The 22,837-nt window shown below is 46.5% G+C and overlaps 1 protein-coding gene across 9 annotated transcripts in view; it reads right to left on the minus strand.

Moving 5' to 3' along the window:
* The window catches only part of SLC39A14 (solute carrier family 39 member 14), a 45,513-nt gene extending 22,941 nt beyond the window's left edge, over positions 1-22,572 (minus strand). For 4 of the 9 annotated variants that reach the window (XM_057310219.1, XM_048212173.2, XM_048212171.2 and 1 more), the window contains exons 1-2: positions 22,359-22,526; positions 194-302 (exon numbers count right to left, since the gene is read on the minus strand). The gene's annotated coding sequence lies outside the window, so the exon portion shown is untranslated. Of the gene's footprint in view, positions 1-193; positions 303-22,358 lie in introns of all 9 variants that reach the window. The other 5 variants (XM_026519032.4, XM_026519036.4, XM_057310221.1 and 2 more) reach the window with 4 other exon arrangements.
* Positions 22,573-22,837: the final 265 nt, after the last annotated feature.

The raw sequence follows: 22,837 nt of genomic DNA on the forward strand, positions 1-22,837 counted from the left end.
ACCATCTGCCTTCAGCTCAGGTCGTGATCTCAGTCCTGGGATCTAGCCTCCAGGCCGCACAGGAGAGCACAGGAGAGCCTCCCGTCAGGCCCCCTGCTCAGTAGGGAGCCTGCTTCTCCCTCTCCCTCTGCCCCTCCCGCTGCTCGTGCTCTCCCTATCAAAATAAATAAATAAAATCTTAAAACAAACAAACCCGTAATGAGGGATGCCTGGCTGGCTCAGTGGGTGCAGCCTGCCACTCTTGGTCTCAGGGTCGTGAGTTCAAGCCCCAGGTTGGTTGTAGAGATTACTAAAAAAATAAACTTAAAAAAAAAAATGTAATGAGAAGACAAAGACACCAAACACAGGATAACTGGCGTTCCTAAACTAGAGAACAAGACTGGACTATGAGGTATGTTCAAAGATAAAGGACACAAGATTTCCCTGAAACGAAAGGAGCAACAGAACCTGAAGACTGAATGCTGAACTTGAAAGATGTTTTCAGGCATCGCAAAGGAACTTTTTTCCTCCAGAATACTTTATTACAAAAACTGTGAAACATATTAAAACTTATCTTAAGTGGCAGAAAATTCAGGCTGCCCTCATCTTCCCCAGAGTAAATTCAGTACCAGAAGAAATTCCAACAGTGCTTGAGAGAGAGAGAGAGAGAGAGAGAGAGAGAGAAGAGCCGGAGACATTGTTCCCAGCTGAGATGTCACACAAATCTAGTAAGGACAACAGGCGGAAATTCTCAAACATGAAAGAAGTCAGAGGCTACAGTCTCCTTCCTAGAATGAAAAAACAGGAGAATGAAATGCAGCTAATTAATAGAGAAATAAAAATAAAGGTCTCAGGAATGCAGAAACCATGGTAAAAGAACTAATGGTAAACATTAAAACCCTTTGAAAAAGAAATATATAAAACCCTGGGGATTATGGTTACAGGACAGAATCTAAGTGTGATAAAAATGGACAATTTACTACTAATAATCAGTGCAATCAAAAGATGAGAAGACAAAAATGTGAAAATGCTAATGTCCTCATCTCATAGCAAAGTAAATACTATCTAAAACGGGCAAGCAATTATAGATATGACTCACAAGGATTTTTTTTAAACCTCTTTTATGAAATAATCTCTTGGTGAAAAATACATTTCTTTAAAGCTTAATAATTCCTTTAATTTTACTAGTTTCTTTTCTTCGGTTACATTCAGGGAAATTTTTAAATACTTCTACGTAAGCTTATTTATTTCTCCATATGCATTTATCTGTGAGTACGCTTGAAAATTATCCAGAATAGTATTCACCTAATAGTAGTGAGGACTATTTGAGTGGTGGGATTTGGAGTATTCATTTTTATTTTTTCTTACTTCAACTCATTGCTGTGTCCCAATGGGAGGTGGGGGGTAGGGCAATACATGAAAACATGGGTGGTTATTTTTACAGTCAAGGAGTTAGGGAGAACTTCCTAAGTATGGCACAAAACCTACAACCTGTAAAAGTAATAATCAGTACATCTGACTACAAAAACTGCTCAGTGTTCTCTAAATTAGTATACTTCCAGTATTCATGCTCAAACTAATAATGATACAGTCATCCGTGTAAGTACTAACAGACCCAGTGAAAAACCAGTAGCCTCATAGCCTGGTCCTCAGGTAAATACCGCCTACTGGCTTCCTGGAGTTCCAAAGAATTTTGAGAACAACTACCCAGTCTGCAGCCCTCTCCACCCACCAAAGGAACCAAGTCCAAGAAACCACTCTCTTCTGAGGAAAGCTGAAACCCCCTCCAAAGTACAGTACAAACACTGCAGCTTGAAAGCCAGCCCACCCCCTCGCCCAAGAGACCCAGGTCTCAATGGGCCCATTCTTCTGCCCCCTCTGGGCTTCTGCTCTCTTCACACCCTAAAAGGATGTCTTCTCTTCTCCCAGTTCCCACTCTCAGAACCTTAGCCTCAAGCTTTGGCTCAACCAAAGGCCACCCAGGGTGGGAGATTTCTGCAAACAGTGCAGAAGGTCTGCTGGGGGCGGGGAGGAGGGAGGAGGGAGGAAGGTGGAGGGAGGAGGGTGGAGGGTGGTGTTACCTAGGGGTGGTGGCCCATTTAATTTGCCCAGAAAACCCCGTCGCTGGGAGGGGCAGGATGAGAAAACATTAAAAAAAAAAACTAATGGGGACTCAGAAGCAGGGAACAAAATTAGAACCAGCAGCCTGCTGCTCATTGAGTAATATTTACTGAGCGCCCACTGTGTGTGTCAGTGCCTACGGGAGGGAGATTGAGAAACGCAAAGCCTACTGTCAGGGCCCAGCAGACAGCTGGGGAGGTGAGGGAGGCTGGCAGCTTGACTTAGCCACCTGCTGAGCCCTGGAAGAGGGAAATGACAGCCAGGCCCAGGAGCTGGATGGACCAGGAGGGGAGAGAGGGAGTGCGTCTGCCAGGCTCCAACGTTCAGGCCTGGATTTGACAAAGCAGGAGTCTTCCAAAACTAACTGAGTGAGTCAGGAGGCCTGCTGAGTAGCAGCCAGTCGGGGCTTCCCCACCAGAGGCCAGGGCAAGAGTCACTGCTGTTCTCATCATTCATCCATCACCACTTCCCAGACACTCGGTTGCAAAATTCTGACCTGTTGTCCCTTAAGTCCACTCCTGTTTGTCAGACCACGGGGCCCGACATGTGGCTTGGGAAACACGGTGCTCACATCCACCACTTACGTCACCTGTTTGAAGCAAAACTCCCGGACTATTCAAGGTCCAATAAATAAGAAAAATGTGTGATCTAGTGGCTAAATCATCAGACAGCATGACAAGTTGGGCAGACCTGGGTTCAAATTTGGGGTCTGTCACTAACTTACCATGTGCCCCCACCAGCACAATGAAGCTACGAAACGTCCAACCTCACAAGGGCACCCTGATAAATGAGAGAGCTTAAGGGTCATAACCGTGTGCACTTTAGGACTGTTCCTTCTGTTCCATCCTCAAAGCCCTCAGGCCTATCCCTTCACCTAGAGCTGACTCCTGCCTGTTCTCAGAAGGCAGCTCAATGGGGGTGCCTGGGTGGCTCAGTCGGTTAAGCATCTAACTTCAGCTCAGGTCATGATCTCAGAGTCCGGGGATGGAGCCCCATGTTAGGCTCCCCGTTCAGCGCAGAGTCTGCTTGTCCCTCTCCCTCTGATCTCTCTCAAATAAATAAATAAAATCTTCAAAAAAAAAAAAAAAAGAGAGAGAGAGAGAGAAAACAAGCAACTCAATGATCTCTTCTTCCAGGAAGCCTTTGGGTACTCTGCTCCAGCTACTTTGGATTCCTCATTATCTGGTCTCCCAGGGATCTCTCCCAACAGATTTTTGCTCCTTGAAGGCCAGGAAGGCCCTCCCTTTACCTCTCCCCAGAACACAGTGCCTGGACCAGTGCTGGGCACACAAGGAGAAGCAGCACATTTCTGCTGGAAGATGTGAAGTTCAACGTCCCTTCTAAATGGTGTTTGCCTGCATCACCCCTACAGTTTGATGAGGAACAGGGAGCTCAGTGTCCCCTTCCAGAGACATTCTGTCCCCCCCAACTTGGAGGGCCTTCAGATATTATCTGAAGTTGGTGGCCAACACCCACTATTGCTCTCTTCTTCTCCAGACTAATCCATTTCCATTCCTTCAATTTCATTTATATTCATTGAACTAAAAGCTAGCTACACCTACCAGATTTTTAAAAACTGAGCCCAACAGTTCATTTATTCAACAAATACTCATTGCGTACTGGCCTCATACCAGGAATAACTCTCAGTACTGAGGATGCCTAGTAGCTGTCCTCACAGAGCAGGGAAAGCAAGCAATTCAACAACTTACAAGAACAATGATGACAAGGGTCATCATGTTGTTCAGGGTTCGGTTAGGCAATGTAATGGCTTGGACAATCACGGGAAGAGCTGAAGAAACCCACAGCACACTGCAGACTGAGGAGCCAGTCCCCAGAGTCACAGTGCAGACATGGATCACCGAGGAGCAGCTGCCCCCGCCACCATCAGGTAGTAGGGCATCAAGAAGCTGCCTGCTCCAGAACTGATGTTGCCTCTGCCATGAGCTACACCAGCAAAACGGATGTCTTGGGGTCCATCCCGAGGAAGAGGATATCCACCCCTTTAAGACTGGATTGCGTGCAAGCTAATCAGCAAATCCAAGTCACAATGGGAATTTTAGTGCAAGGATGTCTGGCAAGTTTTTGATTCTTTTGGTAGGTTGGACCATAATTATCCAAAGTAGTGTGCTTGATAGTGAAAGGGGGCGCTGTGAATAAATACATGCGGTGAACAGGAGTAAACCACAGGGTGCCCTTGGCATGGATGCCTGGTGACTAACTCCGTGCACACCACCAGCCATAGATCATGACAAGGGGCAGTACAGGAAGCTACAGGGAACACAGTGGGGCAATCAAATCTAGCGTCAGAGGAAGCCTCCAAAAAGAAACATTATTTTAGCAGAGACATGAAGGGCATGTAAAAGTGGGCCAGGTAAAGGTCAAGGGGGTGGGGTGGAATGTGCTAGAATGTAGCCGCGAAGATGGTGCATCTAAGAACTTCCATGTCCAGTGGGGCCAAGGCGGTAGTCCAGTAGGCCATGTTGAGGTGGCTGGACCTCGTTTTCAGTAACTATGTGATCCGATTTTAGTGTACTTGTCTGGCTACAGTCTGGAGAACGGACTTGAGGTGGGCAAGCACCGAAGCTGGGAGACTAGGACTCTCTCGTGTCTGGGTGGAAGAACACAGCACTCAGTCTGTTCTAAAGAGCAAGGCTTCTTTCTCCTTGCTTCAACCCAGCCTGGGGCGCTTCCCCTGCCCCTGAAGCTGCTGGCCTGCATACTTATCCATTAAAAAACTGAATAGGCTCCTAGAGCTAGCAGCTACCAGGGAGGAACAAGCCACATCACTGTCCCCATCACCGAAAGTATCAGAGTGAGTTCAAAAAGACCAACCTACCTCCCGCCATCATTTCCTAAATCAGGTTGCAACAAGTCTGCTCAACTGTCCTGCTGTCGCAGGAGGGCCATTTATAAATGCTAACTCCAACTCCCTGGCAGCAACACTGGGGGCAGAATTTGCCACACTGACTAGAAGTCTCTTATGTTGTCTTCCTCCCAAAATGGGTAAGAATTATCCTCTGAGCCTCAGGCTCCCTCTGGGAGGTGAGGTGGGCCTTTCCCAGACAGTGAGGCTTTCTAAGACCCTGAGCTACGGCCAGCAGAGGCGGGCTTGGTTTCCCTGGTGCAATGAACCTCTCTCTACTAGAAGCCAGGCTTGGGCAGCTCCACTGCGCTGCAGTGGAAGACTATCTTTGCCCTGAAGCCAGCCGCTCCACCCACCCCTCCCCTTCAAAGCCCTTCTGCACACTAGCTCCCCTTTTACAACCCTCCCATCCTTAAGCCAGCTCAAGTCCGCGACTCCTCCTCAAAGACTCTGACCATGCCAATGTCTACAGCTGAGATGCCGAAGTGTGTGGACATTTTTCTAGAAAAGTGGTTCTCAAAGTGTGGTCCCTGGACCAGCAGCATCATCGTCACCTGGGAACTTGGAAGTGTGAATTCTCAGCTGCACCCAAACCTGATGAATCAGAAATTCTGGGGTGGGGCCCAGCAGTCTGTATTAAGAAAGTCTTCAGGTTATCTCAATGCATCCTAGTCTGAGGACCACTGCTCTCAGAGGAAGATCTAGAGCTTTTGTTGGATTTCCAGATTTCTTCACCAAAGAGGGCAACCCCTTCTGACCCAGCAACTGCTCCTGCGTGTGACCGGAGGCCCCAGTAGAAAGGCCCAGGCTCCATCTGGGGCCTTAGGTTTCTCAGTGGCCATCACAGTAATTCACTCTCAGCAGAGTCATAAATGAACCCTATTCTCATAAGAAAGAGGGTTATTGGGGAAAAGAAAGAAAAAGCCCATATTTCCAAATTGGGGAAAGTGACAGGAAAGGGAGGGATGCTGAGTAACTGCACTTCTGAATCATAATTCCTCCATTTTCCCTCCCACTGTCCAAACTGCCCACATGGCTCATCACTGACCCAAGGTTACTGGCAGTCACCATCTGATTATTGAGGCAAAAGGCTTTCCCACATCCTGCTTCCTCACTGTGGGCCTCACCATGTGACCAGAGCACCCCTCTTCCTACGATTCCTAAAGAGAAAGCAGTGTCGCCAACAGCTTCATGCTACATCTGCTTACACACTCCCTTCCCTCCCTTCAACTCCCCTGCACCATGCCATCCTACCTCCTGATAAAATGCTACCTTCCAGCACTCTCTTCTACTCAAGAGCAAGCTCAGTCCCTCCACCTATAGTTAAGAGTCCCTGCAACTAAACCCTATCACTTTCACCATCACCTGCCTTTACTCTCTGCCTGGACCCTGGTTTCTACCCAGAATGCTCCGCCCACACCCTACTTCACCCCTGCACCTCCTGTCTCTGCAACCCACAGACCTAGAAGTCTGATTAACATCTGTTAAAAATGCCTGTCAGAAAGTCTGCATGTGTTTCAAGCATTTTCTCCACAAGGTATGAAAGGCCTGGATATGAAGGGGAAAAAAAAAAAAAAGGATGACCTGCAGGCGAAGCCCCATCTGTGACCCACCCCAAATCCTCCCTAGCACGGGTCCCACCACGCGGGGAAGCACCCTCGCCTTCCTCGGGCTCCCACCACTCCTGTCTCAACTGTATCCTGTCCTAGAAGGCCAGGCCGGTTCTAATACTTTCGATTACCTTCCCAGGTTGCTTCACACAGTCCTGGGTTGGTAGAACCTAGATAAGTACTTGCTGCATGAATACGTAAATACAAATGCGTAGGTACTCAGATATACCCCCCACCTTTTCTAGAGATTACAGGATGGCTGTGAGAGACTTCGCTGAAGATGCCCCACTTTCAGCCGTGGGGTCAAGGGCAGGAGCAGGCGAGTGTCTTCCCAAAGCCCCCTCTGTAAAGGGGCAAAAGGAGAGCATGAGGACCTGACCTATGAATTGTCCCTTCTTTGCCAGAGCTCGAGAGAGGCTGTCAAGAGCACACAGATAGATTCCAGAGCAAAGGCAATCAGGTTTCTGGCTCCCATCACACTTAGATACAGACCAGGGCCAACAAAAGAACCATCCTGGCAAAGCTTCCCTTCCCCAGGTTAAAACACCCTCAAGGCTGTGGGTACACAGCAGTGTGGACCATCGGGTGTGGAAGTGACTTCCCTAACAACACAACTACTTATGCATGTATTTCCACTTCCCTACCTCCTACAAACTGCTTGCCTATTAAAAAGGGATCAACATTCTGACCAGACTTAAAGGCTTACCCCCTCTCCGGCCAATCCCAACCCCAACCCCAACCCAGAGGGGCAACTGGATTACCGCCTTGGAAAGGGTTTCTGATTTTAGCTTGCAACTCAGACGTGCTGTAGTTTGGGTGACTTTCTACTTCAAACAGAGAAAAAAAGAATAACTCTAGGGCAGCACTACTCACGATAACAAAAACCTTGGAGGCAACCCCAAAAACCCATCAGCAGGAGTGGATGAATAAACGAACCAATTCTCACAACGGAATAGCATACAACAAAAGTGAATCAATCACAGTGACATTAACACTGAGTGTACATTACAAGATGTTACCAACAACTGCTTTGTGAATACCACTCATTCTTCAAGACCTCTTCTCCAGGAAGGTTGGGAAGGACTGTCTGAATCTGAAGACACCACGCTGTAAACTCCCTGAGGACAGGAGCCCATTCCGGTTGTCCTTGTAAAGCCGATGGGGCATAGGGAATGTGAGTGGAGGAGATGTGGAAATGAAATGAAACCTCTTAACCAGGCTTCCAGATTCCACTGAGCACCTACCCCCCATACTGTCAGTCTTTTCTCTCTTTTTAAAGTATAACATACAGGCATGTAAAGTGCCCAAATCTTAAGTGTACAGCTCAATGAAAGAAGTCATCCTTTTAAAGTACAAAACTGATCACAGCACGTTCTTTCCTTTAAACCCTCTTATGGCTTTCCAGTACAAGTGGAATAAAACCTACACTCCTTTCCCTGGCCTAAAACTCACTGTATTATCTGGCCCTTGCCAACCCCACTGACATTTTTGAGCTCTCGCACTCACTAGGATCCAGCCACTCTGGCCTTCTTTCTATTCCTTTACATATTATGTGCATTCTGACCTCACGGCCTTTGCACTTGCTGTTCCTCTGCTTAGAGTGCTTTCCCCCTAGATCTTCATAGGTCTCAGTTCAAATGTCATCTCTACAAAGGTGAATGCCCATGGGGTTCATAAGGAAAAAAAAAAAGCTCACTTCCAATCATTCAGAACCCCAACACACTGTTTTATTTTCTTCTTAGGGTATGTCACTATCTAAAATAGTCTTCTTGGGGCGCCTGGGTGGCTCAGCGGGTTAAACATCAGCCTTTGGCTCAGGTCATGATCTCAGGGTCAGGAGATCAAGGCCCAAGTGGTCAGGCTCCCTGCTCAGCGGGGAGTCTGCTTCTCCCTCTCCCCTGCTCCTACCCTCTGCTCATGCTCTCTGTCAAATAAATAAATAAAATCTTAAAAAAACCAAAAACAAATAAGAGTCTTCTTTCTCTTGTTCTGATTACATATTTATTTTCTGTCTCTTACCACTACACTGTAACTCCAAAGTAGTGCAGACTCCAGGTCTATGACCCTCACAGAGCCTGCTGAATGAAAGTGTGAATTTCCCACTGCCCATTTCCAAAACTCCAGGCACTTTAGAATTGTGTTGTTCCTAGGTCTCTATCCACAGCTGAACCGTTAGCAACCTTAGGGACTGGACTCTTCTCCCGTAGCTTAAATAGAGCTGAAGACCCCAGGGAGTCAGAAGGCTGTCTGGAGCTGGAATATAAAACATTAGGCAGAGAAACTAAAGAAATCTAAGCTGCAGCAGGGGATCCAAGAGCAAGGTGGTGGGAGAGAAGCAGATGCAGGCAGGCAGCCTCCCTTCCCTGCAACCCCAAAGAAGACAAATGTGCCGAGGATGGGCAACCACCTGATAATCCCGCCGAAAATAACATGTGAACTTTTCCCCATGGCAGGGGAAGAAAAGGAAATCAAACCCCACAAGTACAGGCTGTTTCCAGAATTTCTCAGCTGCTCATGGAAATTCTGCGTCTCGGCCTAGTTGCATATAACCTCTCAATGTGCCAACTGCACACATCCTGAAATGCAGGGGGAGGGGCTTTGTGAGCGGCTGCCAAGAGGCAGTGGTATGAGAACAGTCAAGGTCACAGGCATAATCTGGCTAGCAGAGCAGTGCACACACCTCAGTTTGCCCACGGTCAAGGCCTCTGCTGTGGGAGGCATCCCCACATAGTATCTGCTGGATGTGGGGGATGGCTAAGGAGGGAGGAGCAGGAACTGGGACACAATCTCTGTTCCTAGGGCTGGTCAAGTTGCTCCAGAGGCCACTTTGGCTAGTGGCCCAAGTCTGGGGGAGTGGGTAACTTTGTACTTTTCGAACCTTTCTGGGAAAGGTGATGAGAACGGTCGTGGCTTGCAGCCCCTGGAAACTAACCAGGGACCTGGTATCCTGAGAATTTGCCTGGCCTCTCAAATGGAACGTCTCCAACATCGGAGAAAAATGGTCAGCACTGAAATATACAAATGCCAATTAATGTCACCTGGGCCTGGGATGGCCGAGCACAGGACATGCCATCCGTGGGCAGGGGGAGAGAAAGAAAAGAGGCAGGAAGGGATTTCAGGGCCTTATACCTCTGGCTCATCTCCTGGAGGAAAAACAAGGCCAGCCCAACATGGCTCCACCTCGCCCCAAGCCTCACGTACACTGTGTGCTCTAAGAAAACGAGAGTCTGCAGGGCTGGCTGGAAGCCCTCTGGTTTCCAGGAAAGGACAGGAGTACCCAACAGTTCAGCTTGCACCCTGTGATTTACAGGGCTTTCTCAACTAGCAGGACACATACATACCCCACCCCTTTTCCCCACAAAGCAACCTTTTAGGCTTCCAGTAAAAAAGTGAGGAAAAAAACAGCTGTTGGGTCTGCCTTCCTCCCTCGCCCTCCCTTTGGGAAGGTAGCTCAGCAATCTGGGGCCAGGGAGATGGTGGTGGGAAAGGCCTTTCAGGGGAGTGGGCTGCCTCCTCCCTCAACCTCCACCTGGCAATAAGGCACATGGGAGAGGCCCTAAGAGGCACAGGTCTAGGGGGTCTTTGCAGAAGGAAAGGATCAGTGAGATCCAGGAGCAAGTTGCCTGGGGGCCCATCCTGTCCCCAGAGCAGCAGTCAACAAATAGTTATTAAGAACTTAATCCAGGGGTGCCTAGGTGACTCAGTCAAAGATCTGATTGTTGGTCTCAGCTCAGGCTTCGGTCATAATCTCAGGGTTGTGAGATCAAGCCCCACGTCGTTGGGCTCTGAGCTCAGCCAGCGAGGAGTCTGCTTGAGATTCTCTCTCTCCCTCTGCAGCCCCTTCTCTAAAATAAATAATAAATCTTACACACACACACACACACACACACACACACACACACACACACACACACAAACTGGGACACTTGGGTGGCTCAGCCAGTTAAGCATTTGCCTTCAGGATCCCAGCATCCTGACATCGAGTCCTGCATCCAGCTCCCTGCTTAGTGGGGAGCCTGTTTCTCCCTCTCCCTCTGCCTGCCCCCACCCAGCTCATGCTCTCTCTCTCAAATACATAAAATCTTTTTAAAAAAATCCATTAAAAAAAAAAAAAACTTACTCCACGATCTGCTAAATCACCCTTCTGAAGGTTTAACTAATTTAATACTCCGACTACCTGTGTATAAGAATACCTGCTTCAGGGAGCCTGGGTGGCTCAGTTGGTTGCGTATCCAACTCTTGATTTCGGCTCAGGTCGTGATCTCAGGGTTGTGAGATGGAACACGCCCCATGTGTGTTCTGAGCTGGGTGTGGAGTCTGCTTAAAATTCTCCCTCTGCCCCTCCCCCACTCACATGTGCATTCTCTTAAAAAAAAAAAAGCCCATTTCATAAGATTCTCACCAATGTTGACTATTAAATAGTATTCCATCTTTGCCAAATAGGTTAAAAATCATTCTTTCAATTCTTTTAATTTGCATTTCTCAGATTAGCAGTGTGGCTAAACATATTTTCAGGCTTACTAACATCTGTATTTCTTCTTTCATAAACGTTACTCTCCTTTGCCCATTTTTGCAGAGATTCATTCATCTTTGTTCTTATTGGTGTAGGTAGGAGTTCATTGTAGTAAAAATATTAACTTCTTGTCACATGTTACAAATACCTTCCTAATTAATCATTTGCCTCTTAATTTTGTTAATTAGTATTACTGACAATTTTTTAAATAGAGGCCAAGTAAATATTTCACATATTTCCTTTAAGGTTACTGCTTTAAGCAGCATGCTCGTAAAATCCTTCTCCACCCAGAAATTATAGAAATATATATCTTTATTTTCTTGCATTTTAAAATTTTAAATCTCTCATCTAAAATTTTTTTAAAAGATTTTATTTATTTATTTGACAGAGAGAGCGAGAGAGCACAAGCAAGAGGAGCAGAAGAGGGTGAGGGAGAGGGAGAAGCAGGCTTCCTGCCAAGCAAGGAGCCTGACTCGGGGTTCCGTCCCAGGACCCTAGGATCATGAGCTAAGCCGAAGGCAGATGCTTAACCTACTGAGCCACCCAGGAGCCCTCTCACCTAGAATTTGATTTGGCACAGTATAAGAGAATTTAACTTTAAAAAAAATACTCAATGATCCCAAAATCGTTTAATAAAGTCTATTTTCTTTATAAACTTCAAGTGTAGAGTCTATAAAAGATAAGAAATGGAGGTAAAGTCAAATATATCCTTTGCACAGGTGGTTACTCTAGCTAATAAAATGTGGGTGCCATCTATTTCCTCTCCTCCTTCTTGCTCAGAGGTATATTAGGCTGGCAAGTAACAACTACAAGAACAAAGTCCTACTGCAAAGGATGGCAGAGCAGAAAGACACACTAAGGAGAGCCTGGGACCCTACAGGCATCACCGAGCAGAAGCATGGGCCTACAGCCAACTGCCAGATGTTTTACATGTTATTTGCCAAACCAGCATTAGGGGAATCTGTCATTTGCAATAAAAACCTCTGTAACTCATCCACAATCCTTCCTTCCTTAATTTTACAGTAAGAATTCCTCGGATTTATTGTTGTCTGATAGGCACTGCAGTTAAGCAATTTGTTTTCATCCTCGTTTAATCTTCTCAACAACCTTCATTTCTACAGAGTCTTTAGGACTTCCCTGTAATTGTAGAAGTACCAATGACACCTTTTTGGAGTAGGAAAAGACACTGCATGAAATGCACACATCAATGAAACAACTCTCTATTTCGGAAATATTAAAATAAAACAAAAGCACCATAAAATTGTATCATCTTCATTTTACAGATGAGGATACTGAGGCTAAGAATACTTGATCAAAATCAGACCACAACTCGTCAGAAATAATATCATTATTTGCTAAATTCCTACACATACTGAGGTCTGGTTTTGGATGTTCCTATTTTGTTCCATTCACCTGTCCTGTGCCCATGTCACCATTTCCCCCCTTGTAAAAAGTAAGCCTAACTTCACTACTTTCTTCTTTAAACTATTTTTGGCGATTCTTGTACATTCATTCTTTCAGAAAGAACTTTTTAAGTCCTCCTGTCCAGTCCCAATACTTCCCTTTGGGAATTCATCCTATGGAAATCATGTTGCTTTTTATCTATTGAGTGCTGACGGTTCTGGGTGTAGGGAATACAGCAATAAACAAAACAAACAAAAATCCTTACCCTCAGAGCATGCATTCTTGCAGTACTCATAATGGTTAAAAGTTGCAAGCCATAAATGCACCTGGGTGCCTGGCTGGCTCAGTGGGAAGAGCAAGCAACTCTTGATCTCAGGGTTTTAAGTCTGAGCCCCACGTTGGGTGTAAAGCTTGCTTAAAAATAAAATCTTAGGGTTGCCTGGGTGTCTCAGTCAGTTGAGCATCTGACTCTTGGTTTCAGCTCAAGTCATGATCTCAGGGTCTGGGACTAAACCCCACTTTGGGCTCCGTGCTCGGTGCAGAGTCCGCTCAAGATTCTCTCTCCCTCCCTCGCTGGCCCTCCCTCTACTCACGCTTACAGGTGCTCGTGTTCTCTCTCAAATAAATATGAAATCTTTTTTAAAAAAATCCTTAAAATAACTAAATGCACAATAGAGTGTAACTGCTAGAGTAAGGTAATCCATATAACAAAATATGTATAATTTGAGCACAGAGATTAGGAGCTTTGGCTCTGGGTGAGACACACCTCAGTGTGAATTCTCAATCTGCTTTTATTAGCTTCAAGGCTTGGGTCAAGGAGACTTATTTTCCTTATATAGAAGAACAAAGCCTACTAATGGTCCCTCCTTAAGAGCAGGTAAATGAGATACTGAATATAAATATAGTGCCAATACAGAGTAACTGTTCAATAAATATTAGTTATTTGGGATAAGATTAACATTGAAAGATGTTCATGATATGGTAAGTGGGAAAAAAAATAAAAAGTCTATAAAACTATAGGCACAGCAGACCGTCTTTCCTTAAGTTGTATACATCCACAGAAAAAGACTAAAAATGCATAACTGTTATCTCTTGATGATGAGTTTAATGGTTACTTCTGTTACCTTTTTATTCATCTGCATTTTTTACAATGAACATATATTACTTTAAGAAAGTTAATTTTAGACTTCAGTTAGGAAATGGGAAAGGCTTAATGATGACCAAGTGGGAAGGTTTTTTTCCCTCCCCTTTTCAAAGACCTTCACTTAAGAACCAGAGGTGGACTGCAGTCCTCGTCTGCCCTGAGCTGGACTAGATTTGTGCATGGTTCCTAACCTGACCACCCCAGTGAGCAGGGCCTTACCTCAGTTTTGTGAATCAGAGCTTCTTGGATGAGACCCAGGTATCTGTACATCTAGTTCTGAGAGACCAATCTGACTCTAGTCTGGGGCAGTGGTCTGACATTTCAGGACTGCTGGACTAGACAGGACTAGTTATTAATATTTCTGTGATTTATCTAAACTCTCTGAAGTCAGATTGCCCCTCCCCCTACCAAATGGGTCCCACCATCTCTGCCTTGCCCATCCTACAGGGAAACTAGTGCTCAGTGAGAGCTCCATGCACACACAACTTGTTGGTACTGCAAAGTGTCTGGATCCCAACCATGAAGGACCTCTGAGGCCAGCTTTCTCATTTCTACTTGGTTCTCAGATCTGTGTCAACATGAGGGGAGCAAGCAGGCTGAGGCTGGGCCCTTGCCTCAACAGCAAAGTCTGCTTTCTGTCTTAGATCTAAAAAGAAGCCTCCCTTTTCTTTTGCAGCTCTGTAAATGACAGTCTATACAGGACATTTCCCCCCATCAGGAGTGTAGTGGGTTGAAAAATATCCCCCCTCCCAATCCGTGTCTATCCAAAACTTCAGAATGTAACTTTATTTGGAAACAGGGTCTTTGTAGACATAATTAGTTAAGGATCTTGAGATGAAATCATCCTGTATTTAGGGTGGGCCCTGAATCTAATGACTGGTATCTTTACAAGATAAAGGAGAGGGAGATTTGGACAGAGGGACACAGAGAAGGATATTTGAGAATGGAGGCAGAGATTGGAGTGAGCCAAGGAACACCCAGAGCCAACAGAAGCTGTTAAGAGGCAAGGAAGGACTCTCCCCTAGAGCCTTTGAAGGGAGTGTGGTACTGCTGACACCTTGATTTTGAAATTCACCTCCAGAACTGTAAGAGGATACATTTCTGTTGTTTCAAGCTACCCGGTTTGTGATAAATTTGCTAAGGCAGCCATGGGAAACTAATATGTCGGTGCTGGAATTAAGGCCTGATCATTTTTATCTGGGGTTCTCTTGCTATGGCTGGCAGAATTCTAAGATGACCCCCCATGACCCTTGCCTTTGTGTGTGGGCAGGACCTGTAAATATGAGGTATCACTCCTGTTACTATGTTACATTATCTGGCCAAAGGGATTTTGCTGGTGTTAGCTGACCAAATTCACTGACCTTTAAGATAGAGTAATTACCTTATGTGACCAGAACTAATCAGGTGAGTCCTTGAAAGAGACAGGCTCTTCCTGGCAAAAGGGATTTGAGGCATACAAGGATTCGCCATGGGAGAAAGAGTAATTTTTCCAGTGTGGAAGTCTAGCAGACATCAGTTGGACCAAGTGATCCAAGAAAACATCACCAGTAATCAGACATACTGACATCATGAATGCTTTGATAGGGTGCTCTGAGAAGGATGCAACAGCATTTTTGTGATATTCTCGCCCAAAATGCATGACCCCGTTCTAAGGAAAGATGCAGGAACTGTTAGAAACTAGAGGAGACGAAGAAATAGCAACTAAATGCAACGTGGGATCCTGGAACAGAAAAAGGACATTAGCGAAAATACCGGTCAAATTTTAAGAAGGCCTGCAGTTTAGTTAATAATATTTGCCAGTGCTGATTTCCTCTTCTTGATAATTGTACTACAGGGTGAGGGATATGAAGGCACTCTGCTATATTTTTGCAACTTCTCCTTAAGTCTCAAATTAGTTCAAAATAAAAAGTTTAAAAGCAAATGGCTGCCTAAGTTATTATAGAGCCATAAGGCAGACGAAATGCTTCAGGAGAAATTTTGATGCCAACGTAAGGGGGGGATAGATACCCAACTGTATCGTGAAAAACAATTACAAGGAAATAGGCAATTTGTGAACAGAGGTTGCCTCAGGGCCACAGGATTCCAGTCTTTTTCTCCAATACTACTTTATTCTCTACTTTACGATAAGTTGCATTACTTTTGATAATCAGAAAAAAATAAAATTTTCAGGGGCACCCAAGTGTCTCAGATGGCTGAGCGTCTGCCTTCAGCTCAGGTCATGATCTCTGAGTCCTGGGATTGAGTCCCATGTTGGGCTCCCAGCTCGGTGGGGAGTCCGCTTCTCCCTCTCCCTCTGCCTCTTCCCCTGCTTGTGCTCTCTCTTTCTCTCAAATGAATAAATAAAATCTTTAAAATAAAAAAAAATTTTTTTTAATAAAAAAATAAAATAAAATGTTCAAAAATACCAAACAGTTGCTTGGGGATGCTGTGGAATATCATTAATCCCAAAGTTTCTAGAAGAGGCTTTTAAGGTAGAGAGGGCTGTGTTAAGATAGGCTAGAAAGGTGTTCCCTGCCTCTGAGGGCTAAGCGGAGGCAAGAGGTGGCAGTTGAAGTGGACTGGTGCAAAGGATCTAGATTTGGGACCACAGAGTTGCTCAAGGTAAGAGCAGGCTGGACCCCAAGACAGAGGGCTGCTGAAACAGAGCAGTTAAGTCTTTGACATGGAAACAGCTAAAGGTTCTCAGAATGAGTATCAGTACCTTAGACCCCAGAGCCCTTCAAAACCCCTGGGTCCAACCTAAATTTTCAGGCATGCCTGTCACCTGCGCTCTATCACTATCAACTTCTGGCCTATGTTGATCACCCCTACCCCAGGATCGTACATCTTCGTGTCTCCTCGCCAGGACTCCTCTTCCCGCTTTCCTTTCTTCATAGCTTTCAAAACTTGGCTTAATTCCATCTCCAGGAAGCCTTTCCAGACCACTCCTGCCCTAAGCACTTCACCTCCTTCCGGCCTGCTTAAGTATCTCACCTGCTTCGCTCAAATGTAGCTTAACAAACCCACAAGATAGCACGTAACCTTCCACGTATCCTCAGTGCATCTCTGCACGGACTTTGCAAGTATCTGCAGACCAGGCAGGTCTGCCTGTCTTCACAGGGGTCTGCCTGTCTTCACAGGGTGGAAGCTCTCAGCTGAGCTCCACTGGCTTGCCCTACCCCCAACCCAGTACATCCTCCAGAGAATCACCTCTCTGCTGTCACCAGCAGAAGTCTGATGGGCCTATGCCCAAACCTCTTTATACTAGTTCTATTTGTTATTGTGGTTATAATTTAATTAAATAGTAACTGAAATGTAGGTGCAGAAAAAAAAGGTTGGGTTTCTATGAAAATTAAGCACTCCAGAACAGCAATTCTGAAATTCTGGTCTTAGAGGACACCTGGGGTCACTGAGAGCATTTCAGGTCTATCAGGTAAAAACTACTTTCATTATAATATTAAGATGTTAAAAGCCTTTTCACTCTCGTTTTTCAGAGACTACATGAAGTGTGGTGAATATAGCAGTCTTGAGTTTTGTACAGATTTCTAAGGTAGAAGTTTAGGGTATAAATATGTGTGTTCAGAGATTAACTCAGTTTGTTCGTTAAGACTTCAACTGAGTCTCTGCCAGCAAACTGTTACAATCTCTGTTATCGCATCATCTCATAAATCATTATCTTGAAACCCTGTAAAAGCAATGCCATCCTGTTCTCCGCTTTTTTTAATCTTGGAAAACAGGTATTTTCATAAAAATATGCTTTTTAGGTTAACATGTAATGATCTTATATTTATTATTTTTAAATCTGTTTTAATTTTGGGGGGCGTGGTAGGGGGAGACGGAGAGAGAGTCCCAAGCAGGCTCCACACCCGGCTCGGGGCCCAACATGGGGCTTGATCTCACAACCAAGACTCCAGCCAAAATCAAGAATCAGACGCTTAACTGAGCCACCCAGGTGCCCCAAATCTGTTTTAATTTTTAACCGAGCAAATATCAAAACATTTGGCACATAAACAAAAGACAATATTAAAGAATCCAAGGATTAAAAAGTCTGAGAACTGCTTATCTAGAAAGACATGTTACAAACGAGGGGAAAAAGGGGCACCTGGATGGCTCAGTCAGTTAAGCATCTGACTTCTGCTCAGGTCATGGTATCAGGGTCCTGGGATCCAGCCCCACCCTGGGCTCCCTCTCCCTGCCACTCCCCCTGCTTGTGCGCTCTCTCAAATAAACAAAATCTTAAAAAAAAAAAAAGTAAGATTCTACATGTGGACTGACAGGCAAATGTCCTTTAAATTAAGAAAAACTAATGAACAGATGTACATGTCCTTTTACCCAGCAATCCCACTTCTGAGAATTTCTTCTAGAGTCATAATTACACACGTAGGAAATACCGTTTGTACAAAGCTATTCATTGCAGTATTGTATGTAATAACAGAATAGACAAAATAATGGAAACAACCCAAGTTTGGGGACAGAGAGAGATGACTTACGTACATTGGTTAAAATATCACTGTACTTCCATATCCTGAATATTGTATGGCTACAACAAAAGAATGACCCAAGTGTTCTCTGTGCCCATATGGAAAGATCCAATACAGTTGCTAGGTGAAAACAGCAAGGAGCTAAACAACACGTCTAAAGTGCTAACTTGAACCATCTGTAAAAAAGAGGGACAGGGGTAAGATGTTTCACTGAATACCCAGTGTGGGAGTGAATGTATACACTGTTTTTTAACCTTTTGGTTTTTCAACTATGTGATTTTTCAGCCTAGTGGAAAAAATTCAATAAAATAAAAGGAAATGTGGGGGCGCCTGGGTAGCTCAGTCAGTTAAGCATCTGCCTTTGGCTCAGGTCATTATCTCAGGGTCCTGGGATCGAGGCCCAGGTGGGGCTCCCTGCTCAATGGGAAGCCTACTTCTCTCTCTCCCTCTGCCCCTTCCCCCTGCTTGTGCATGTGAGCTCTCTATCCCTCCAATAAATAAATACAATCTTTAAAAAAATAATAAAATGAATTGTGAAAAAATTGGAGGTGGTATGTATAGGTATGATTTTTATATACAATTTGCAAGTTTAATTAGCATACCCAGAAACCCAAAGAAAAGGCCTCAGCCCTAAATCACAGTTTTGGTGAGTAAAAAAATACATGCATATGTTTTTAAAGCAAAATGAATTGTTTAAAACATGGATTGTTTTAAAACTCCCTACTTTAAGCTAACTTTTTATTAACTACTGAGTGCTTGCCTAAGAGCCCCTAGGGATCCAATGGTAACAAATTCAGGACTGTCACCTTCTCATTCCATCAAACCCCAACATTCTCTGGGGCCAGATGCTGGAGGAAGGTGGTTAGGAGGCCTGAGAACACAGCCAGATCTTGAGTTTCCAAGGCAGGGAATATGGTTTCCCACAGCTGGGCATGCCAGGCTCTCCCCAGGCTGATTCTGTGGACACTCTCCCTCCTGCCTTTGTGGGGATCCCAGAGAGCCCACAGGGTGCTCTGCCTCTGGGAGGCTCAATGACCACCGTATCAGTGGGGACAAGGCAGTTGGGTCTCAGAGAGCTTGTGGCAAGGCTGCCCTTCTGGCTCCCTGGGAGGGCATGAGGCCCCTGGCTGGCAGCAGACTCTGGACTCCTTATCTGCTGGCGTTCTACCAAGCCACCAGCCCTGAGGTCAGAAAAGTCCCAATGTAGACATCTAGTGAGTACTGGCTGGGGCCCCAGCAGCATGACCCTGCCACATCCACTCCCTACCCTCACATGTCTCAAGGCATTCTGGAAAGAAAAGTAGGAGATTCCTGCAGAAGAAACTTCTATCCACACAAGCAAAGGAACTTCCTTCCTCCTACCTAAATAAGCACAGGGGATAACTGGTTCCTTCCTCTTCACGTTTTCAAGGAAAAGAGTAGAATTAGCAATTTCATCATCACACTTATGAATAAAAAACAGAACCCTTCTTTGGTCTTCGCCATCAAGACTCTTGGTCACTAGCAAGCAACGTGACTTGGGGATACCAATTAACCTCTCCAGATCTAGTTTCATGAGTTGTAAAACAAAGAGCCTAGACTGAAAGATTCCCAAAATCCCTGCAGTTGAAGCTCTTATTGTCTGTAGTCCTGCAAAATGCCTAAGCATTACTTTTTTCCATGCCAACAGGCTGAATTATTTAACATGGTGGGGAGAAGGCGTCCCAATTCGCAGACTTACACTGTCTATTCACAGCACTACTACTTAGATCCCAAGATCCTGTGAATATTGGACATGGATTCAGGTTCCTCCTGGAATAGAGTGGGGTATGAGCAGGTAAGGAAAAAGGAAGACTGTGGGAAGGGTTTGAAAACAGAACCAGTCCAGTGACTGATATACACCTGCAGGCTCCCCCACACAATGTTAGTCGTTCCAGACTATTATCAGCCCAGAAAAGGAGTACTTCTATTACCTGAGGAAACCAGAATAGCTCCCCAAACTAAAGGTGGGGAGGGAAAAAACCCTCTTTTCCCTATGCTGAGTGATTCTGTGGGACAGTCCCTGGCAGGGCACAGAAAAGCAACCTACCCAGACAGGTAGGGAAATTACATCCATGTTCCCAAGGAGGAGAAGAATCAACCCTAAGTCTGCACTCATACCACTCCTACAACCCAACCTACCTATCAGTTTCCAGGACCCCTAAATAACACACCCCGCCCCACAGAGATGATGATGATAATAATGATGGTGAGACCTCTACCATGTTCCAGAAACAATTGCAACGCGCTTCACGGCAGGGAGAACAGGCCCACAGAGGTTAGGAAACCGCTCTTCCGGAGAGTACTGGGGGCCAGGATTTGGACAGATTGATCTGGCTCAAAAGCCCACAATCTCCCACCACCTTACACCATCTCTAGTAGAGTGCGGTCTTTTCTGAAGTTCACTGAACAGAACAGCATGGCCTCTCTTGCGTTGCTACCTTATTCATGTCTGGATGTTCTCTCCTCATCAAGAGTCTGCAGGAGCCAAGCCTCATCCCCTCTTGGCACCTGGCAGTGGCCACTGCAGAGCTGAGCACAGACCAGGCCCTGTGTATTCACGTACTGAAGAAATGAAGACTACTCAGAGAGTCCTAGAGCCTACAGTTCTTATTCTTCTTCTCCAAATGACAAGGCCAATAATTCTGTTTGATGCCCTTTAGTCATATCTGCAAACCAAAGGCAGAAAAAGTACCACTAGTCTATCTCCTGGCTACTACACAGTTTATGAAAAGCCCACCTATGGGCCTCCAACAAGAAATGGAATATGTAGTTTTTAATTACAGCTTCTAAAAGTCACAATTCTGGGGGCGCCTGGGTGGCACAGCGGTTAAGCGTCTGCCTTCGGCTCAGGGCGTGATCTCGGTGTTATGGGATCGAACCCCATATCAGACTCCTCCGCTATGAGCCTGCTTCTTCCTTTCCCACTCCCCCTGCTTGTGTTCCCTCTCTCGCTGGCTGTCTCTATCTCTGTCGAATAAATAAACAAAATCTTAAAAATAAAATAAAATAAAATAAAAGTCACAATTCTGGGCATCCTTTCTCTTGCTTCATCATCAAGTTCCTCTCAGTTTTTAGGACTCTTGTTTTAAGAGTTAAGGATTACTCACAGATGCTGTAGATAAGAGATCTATTCTGACCTTAGCACTGACCCCTTCCCAAGGTCAAAGTTTCAATTTAAGAGCAGAGCTCGGACAGGGATCGGGATAACCAGGCCAGTCCCCAGTACATGTTACCACCATCACTTCCCAGCAGCCTACCCACGTGCCTGTGGTTCCTAGGGAAGAGTGATTCTGAAGTCAAAACCAAATCCAGGGTGGCTCCAGGAAGAAAAGTCTGGTTCAAAGCGGCTCCTGCCCCCACTGTTCCTTATGCCCCAGGTGAGCATTCTGCCCAAATCATGCCCACACAGTCCTATTGGACACCCAGACCCTGGCAGACACTAGATCTTCACAACTGAAGCCACAACTCTGAGCTGAGAAAATTTTCTTGGCTTTAATTGAATCTCAGAATCACATGGTGAAACTGCTTGGATGGCTATTTTGTCCCATTGCCATAACCCACCAAGAGAGGGCAGCCTGAGCCAGATCGCCCAACTTGGTGGTGGGTAGGACCAAAAATAGCTAAAAAACCATGCCCACGGGGTAAGCCAGGTCAGGGTTTAGCACAGTCCCTCCTTTGCCGTTCTCCAGCTCTTGCGACTAGTCAGCTGGAAGATCTGGGTCATTTTTCTTCTGCTGGTTGGTGATCCGGCGGGGGTGGGATAGGCTGGGGGACACAGCTCCCGGAAAGCAAAGTCCGGAGACCAGTGTCCCATCGGAGCCGCCCACCAGATTTGCCCATTTACTCTCTGCTTTTCCTATCCTCGTATCTATGGGCTATAGGAAGCCTTTCGAGCTTTTAGTGCGGCTATCTACGTTATGGACACCCTTCTCTGGCTCCCACATCCCTCGATTCTCCAGCCGAAAGGACAGCAGCTGCGAACCCCTTCCTCCCCACCCAGTAACCCCTATCGGGGCACCGCGGCCAGGTGTCCCCTCCATCCAGCGTCCGGGCCCACGTGCGGGCCCTGGTCTAGCCCGAGGCTTCGGAATTCCGAGCCGAGCTCCCGGTCCTCTGCGCCGCCGGGCCCGGGCCCCCGCCCCCACCCGGTGACCCCGAGACCTGGAGGCGCGCCGCTTCTCAGCGCGATGCCCCACTCCTCAGCACTGCCGGTCCCGCACGCACGTACGCCCTCCGCCCTCACCTGAAGCTCCGGCGGACGCCACCTGGGCTCCGCGCAACCTCACAAGCCAGGCCCTCGGGCGGCCCACAGCGGCAGCGGCAGCGGTACCTCAGTCGGTGCGTCCACGGAGAGAGCCCGCGTGCCCTAGCCCCACTGCCTGCGTCCGTCCCCACCACCGCTGCGCATGCCCCGCTATAAGCCTGCGCGTCAGCGGCAGGGCCCACCCCCGGCCCTTGGCCCCGCCCCCGCCCTCGCCCCACCCTGCTCTCCCCAGGGCCTGCCACGTGGGACCCCCGCGGGCGGTAGGGCGACGTGCGCTAGCTGACAGCCGGCTGGCCGCCCGCTAGGCCCGGCCCAGCGCTGGCGCCTCGCCGCTCCAGGCTGAGACCTGGCTCGGCGGGATCCTAGCCTGACCAGCTACGTCTTCTAACCCTTAACGCGAATACCGTTCTTCATTCACCGAGGCCCCATAGACTCCTCCTTCCCTGGAAACTCCCATT

The sequence above is a fragment of the Ursus arctos genome, unplaced genomic scaffold, assembly GCF_023065955.2.
Source record: "Ursus arctos isolate Adak ecotype North America unplaced genomic scaffold, UrsArc2.0 scaffold_11, whole genome shotgun sequence".
Lineage (NCBI taxonomy): Eukaryota > Metazoa > Chordata > Mammalia > Carnivora > Ursidae > Ursus > Ursus arctos.